At 44.2% G+C, this 5,646-nt stretch overlaps 1 long non-coding RNA gene across 1 annotated transcript; it reads right to left on the bottom strand.

Annotated features, from left to right (window-relative positions):
- Positions 1 to 348: 348 nt before the first annotated feature.
- Positions 349 to 2,015, bottom strand: LOC124691765. The gene is made up of 4 exons (XR_006999138.1): positions 1,851 to 2,015; positions 1,298 to 1,403; positions 964 to 1,063; positions 349 to 402 (listed from the first exon to the last, which is right to left on the bottom strand). It is a non-coding gene; the product is annotated as an uncharacterized LOC124691765 (long non-coding RNA).
- Between the last annotated feature and the right edge of the window lie 3,631 nt (positions 2,016 to 5,646).

Genomic DNA, 5,646 nt, shown 5'->3' with positions numbered 1-5,646 from the left:
CACGGAATAGACAAAAGCTAGCTGTTACAACAAGCCTGGCTAGACTATCATCTCTTCTCTCGCTCCATTGCTGCTGCTGCTCCCACATCCCTTCAGATTTCGGCTTCAGCCATGGTAACAACTGAAAACATTAATGAACGCAAAGTTGAGATCAACTGACACTCCTTTACATCCAATCCAAGACGGATAGCAACGGCTTGATGGTGTCTTGTCAACATGAGACAACCAAATAAGAAAGAAAAGGGGGTTGACTGAATATGTAAACAGATAGACCTAAGCTGGACTGTACTAGCTCTCTAGTCTAGCATCTGTTATAAACATGGCCATTTCATTTATGTATTTACACTTCCAATTGTGCGTGGTCAAACAACACCGCCTGCTGTCGAATGGGCCGTTCCTCAGCTGGCCAAGTGCCGCCAACGCATCCAAGAGTTGATGGCTCTCTGGCAGTAAAGCAACATACTGTATTAGTCTTATTAGCAGCTAAGAACTAGCAAAAAAAGTAACTATACTAAACAAGATAGGAAATAACTAAGCAATTACATCGTACATCCTAATGCTGACATCACATAAGCTGGCTTGGTACCCCCCAGTAGAATGCTATGTAAGCAAAAGCATAGAAACCGAAGATATGATTAAAAAAACACATAGACACTCTCCTGGGCGATGAGATGAGAAGCAGATACGCCACATCAATTTCATCATCTCATCATAACCTAAAGTCGTATCACTCTGTTCCTTAATGTAATGTAAGACCTTAGTTTGCTAAAACGGAACGGCTTACATTATGGAACGGAGGGAGTACAAGAAATCTGCTATCACGATTTTCATTACAAGAATTACAAACCGAATCAATCTGAACCATAGAAGCACAACACAAAAATCAAATATGGCAGCATCTTCTTTGCATAAAGACACAGCATAAATAGACAATAAAGACACAAGCACAAGGGTTGTTGCTACCTTCCAGTACAGTGAGCTTGTTGCCATGCAGCGGCTCCCCCTTGCCACCACACCTCCAGAAGACCTTCTCCAAGAGTTCATGGCCCTCTGGTAGTGTAGACTGTAGAAACACATTGTATTAATCTTATAAACACTGCAGAACTAGTGAATCCAGTGAGGAACTATACTAAATAGGATAAGGAGAAATTTAGCCAATACAACCTATCTCCTGTTTTCAGAGAAACGGTTTTTTATTGTCTACCAAAGATTAATATAAGTGCGCCAAAAGAAGAAAATAGCCTGAGCAGCAAACAACATAGGTGCTGACCAAGCTATTTCTTACAAACGTACTCACACTATAGTCGCAGCAGGAATGGCAGGCGTAGGGTCAGTCGGCACAGCCATAGCTCCAACTACGTGGACACTTGCGATGACCATATGCAAACAATTTAAATGTGGATCTGTAAGAAAATCAACAGTATGACAAAAACCGGTTATAAATTGCAAGATAAGGACATGTGTCTTAAATGCGAAAAATTTAAGCAGCATGATAATAATAAACAATATGACATGCAATTGGATGTTATTGTGTTACAGGTTAGTAAGCATCTCTAAATTTTATCACGATGTTGCAGCCCGCTAAGGGTAAGAGTGACCATCCACTTTACATATTTCAGCCCGTTATCAAATGCATGATTGACATATGCTTTTAATTGCTCAAAATAATAATAAGATAAAATGGAACCCTCCTGACCTTGCCTCTAAGACACATAATTATTTGCCCTATCCAGCTTATTCATCGTATTCGGCAAGAATACACATAAAAAAAGGCAAACTCAGCAGCAGCAACCAACCAACCACACAATACCAAACCACAAGTAGCAGTGTTGCAGAGAGGAGATTAGTACCTCAACGCCCTACTCAATCACGACGCCAGTCCTACCCGGGGAAGCGATGGTCGTCATCCACGGCAGAGCAGCAGCAGGACGGCGGCGTCCATGGTCCAGCGACAACATGAGCAGAAAGCGTCCCTGCCGCTGCGGGACTTCCCGGACAGACATCTAGGTGGTATGTCCACTGCATAATACTCCCTCTGTTTCATTCTATAGTGCCTATTGTTTTCTGGCACGGAAATTAGCGCAAGAGTATTTTTTACACACGACCCCTAGCTGAACGATTTAAGATCAACGTAAAATTTGGGAAATCCATATTTTCCTAACTTACCAAAACAAATTTGGGAGCTGGACGATTTGGGAGCTGACCGGAGAGGGGGTAATTGAAAAAAAACTAAGCTAAAACCTTATATTCTGAAACAAATGCCAAAAATCTATAAGGCACTATAGAAAGGAACGGAGGGAGTACTTGACTAGTATCATTTAGCCAACCATGCATTTCTGTGAGACATAAAACACAAACCCAAGAATGGATCAGCAACCAACATAATCTCAGATCAATCGTTTATTTATTATGAAAAGAACAAGCATTGCCCAAGAATATCCCCAAATTTAGCATAACACCATTTCTTGTTTCATTTATAGCAGTGTGAGCCAGCTAGTATTCCACAACTGGATATTACAAGTTGCCGCATGCATTGATCTGCAACCAAACAAGAACAGCAAGAATTGCAATTCTGCTACCAAGAAACGAAAAGAAATAAAGACAGCATCTGGGTGTACATCGAGTTACATGTCAAATGTAGCCGAATCTAAGGAGGCAGTCCAACAAGTAGCAAAAATTGCATTGACATATAACAAGGCGCTAACTCTTTTCTCTAAGTGCAAAGGAGAAGTAGAATACCCCAAATCTAAAGGAGGCTGGCTATTACACACGCACGGCCAAAGAGGAGACGCCCTGACACAGTTCAGCTACCACTTGCGGTTTCAAAAGAAGAAGACATTTACACTTGGGCCCTTCAGAAGTTAAGGGCACAATGAGAGTTCGGCCAATGACGATGAACAAATAGGCAGACTAGTTAAGCGCACCATTCAGAAGCGGGCTCTTCTCCATTAGCTAAACTCTAGCCTAGAAGTACGACTTGAGCAAAGCAGTAAACCGAGCTGGACGAGTATCTTAATCTAAAATTGGTAACCAAGAGCTGGAGCAAGCAAACATTCCTCCAATTACACAAGGTAACCAAGATATTGCAGTAAAACGTAGAACATCTCTAGTCGGTAAGTAGAGAGAGAGAGACTGAGAGAGAGAGAGAGAGAGACGAGACATGAAAGATGCCTCACCGGCGAGCACGTCGGAGGAGACCGCCAAGAGCTGGGCCGGCCGCGTGGAACCGGCGGGTCCTGGTGGTCGGCGCCCCCTCACCGGCGTGCTGCAGCAGCACAGCAATCCCTCGGCCAGCTAACTCGACGGAGCCGCGCGCACCGAACTGCCGATGCACACCGGAGCCGCGCGCACCGAACTGCCGATGCACACCGGAGCCGGCGAGCAAGCCAGCCGCGCCGGCAAGGGTCGGTCCGGGGCGGCCGCCTCTGTTGCGGCAAGGGTAGGTAGGTGACCGAACGGGGAGGAAATGCGTGTAGGGTTTCTGGTTAGGTTCGCTTTGTTGCAGCTTTGGGCCAATTTGGCTACAGGCCGCCACCCGCGTTTCCTTCTTCCTGTCCTTCTTTTTTTCTTTGAACGAAAAATTCTGGCCCATTTCCTATAGATAAATTGCATTCCCATCCTAAACATAAATTTCCCGCCCTAATAAGCATAAAAGCGTTTAGGAGTTTCTTCCATGCAATTATGCATTATAGCAAATAGACACATCATCACTATTAGTATTTGTTCGGTGTGTGAGATCTATTGCGAAGACACATTTCATACATTTTTTCATTGCCCAAGGGTTATTGAAATCTGGAAGAAACTAGGACGTATGGATCAGATCGATCAAGTGTCAACTATAGACATAGCGGGTTCAGGGGTGCTCGAAGCCTTGCTGAGACAACATGAATGATTGGCACCCCATTTAAGTGATGTGGGGATGGAGGAGCTATTATCACTACATGTTGGTATGTGCGGTGGTAACGGAGTCAAATCGTACATGATGAGAAGATCTATAATACCTTGAAGTCGACACGGGTTATTGCGGTTATAACAACCAACTATTTTAGGGCAAGCAAGAAGAATGTGTGTACTCGCCATGAAGGATGGAAGAAACAAAAAAAAGAGGGTTTTGTAAGTTAAATGCTGATGCCTCTTTTTCTTGCAGAGGTGTACACAGGAGCAACGGACACTATTATTCGCGATGACTCAGGTGCCTTCATTGCTTGTAGCAATTGTAGTACACCACCGGTTTCCTGACATGTCTTCGGCTGAAGCAATGGCTCTCTGAGGTGGCTTGCTACTCGGAGGGGAAGTGGGATGTACCAAACTTTAGGTCACTAGTGATCGCATGGAGGTTGTCTCGGCCATGCTTGATGGAGGTAATTCTATTGGTGCAGCGGAAACTATGAGTATGTACTTTGACTACATGTGTAGAATCCATGCATACTATACCGTGATAGGCGGGCAGGGGGCATGCCGTCTGGATGGAGGATCCGCCAACATCTTTGAGCTCCTCACAAACGTGGCTTTCCCTCAAAATAAAAAAGCATTAAGGACTACATGTTCATCCTCAAACTTGATGTCTACAGTTCGTAGTTTTTGAGCAACCCTTAATTTTTTTCGAACTTTTGGCCTCCATGGCGTGCATGCTCCCTTAATTTCATGCATATCATCCTAGTTGATGTATTCGTTGCCTACATGATGCTAGATATGAGTACGTACTTTTACTACATGTGTCTATGCATCCATGGAGCAGTCCCATGCACGTACGTCTTGCCGTGGTAGAATCCATGCAAATGCCACGTGTATTTCTTACTGTTGATCCATCCACAAATTAATGTAGCTAGTTTTCTTATCATGCATGCATGGGAATTTTGGTCATGTTAATTCGCCAAGTCACTAGTTAGATAAGCCCTAGTGGTAGACATGATGGGCAAGAAGATGCATACGTAGAAACATAGCAAAAAAACGGATGAAATTCGACCTTTTTTTGTGGTCATGTTTTTGTAGTCATCAACAATATTGGCGATGTGCAACTTCAGTTGCGTCTTTTCATATTCTATTTTCTTCTTAGATTCTTCGATGTCCGTCAAGGGCTCCTCCATCTTCCTTATCTTCTCGTGATCTAACTCAAGCTCATCTTCCACCTTTTTTTTGGTCAATTGTGAATTCTGAATCTTGTAAAATAGCCATCTTCCCATCTTCAAAATGCTTCAACAAGGACTGCCAACCACAAGCACCACATGCATCAACATTGTATCCTATAGATTTAAATATAATAAAATCAAATTGGTTTAGTTTAGAAAAACAAAAAAATTGGCAAACCCTGGGTACTTTACCGTGTCCAAGTCGTAGTCGGCCCCGGTGGTGAGTCATGTGGCGGTGTTGTCCGTGGTAGAGCATGTGGCCATGGAGACCGTCGATCTACAATGCAGAAGTCGCGAAAGAGCAGTCTTGACGGCCGCCGGTCTTCCCCACAACTAGATCTAGCCTCATAGGGAAATAGGCTTGGGGCCTCGGTTCCAGCCACGACTACCTCCATGGCGCTCGATCTCCGTCAGCTCAGTTTGCTTTGGCCGGAAATGATCATGAATCGGTGGCGGGATCGAAACGGTTGTGGCCTGATTCCGGCGACAGCAACTGCGAGCGAGAGTAGCAGAGTGA

This window comes from Lolium rigidum, chromosome 2 (genome assembly GCF_022539505.1).
Source record: "Lolium rigidum isolate FL_2022 chromosome 2, APGP_CSIRO_Lrig_0.1, whole genome shotgun sequence".
NCBI lineage: Eukaryota > Viridiplantae > Streptophyta > Magnoliopsida > Poales > Poaceae > Lolium > Lolium rigidum.
The sequence above is the reverse complement of the archived record's forward strand: the minus strand, read 5'-3'. Positions and strand labels throughout refer to the sequence as shown.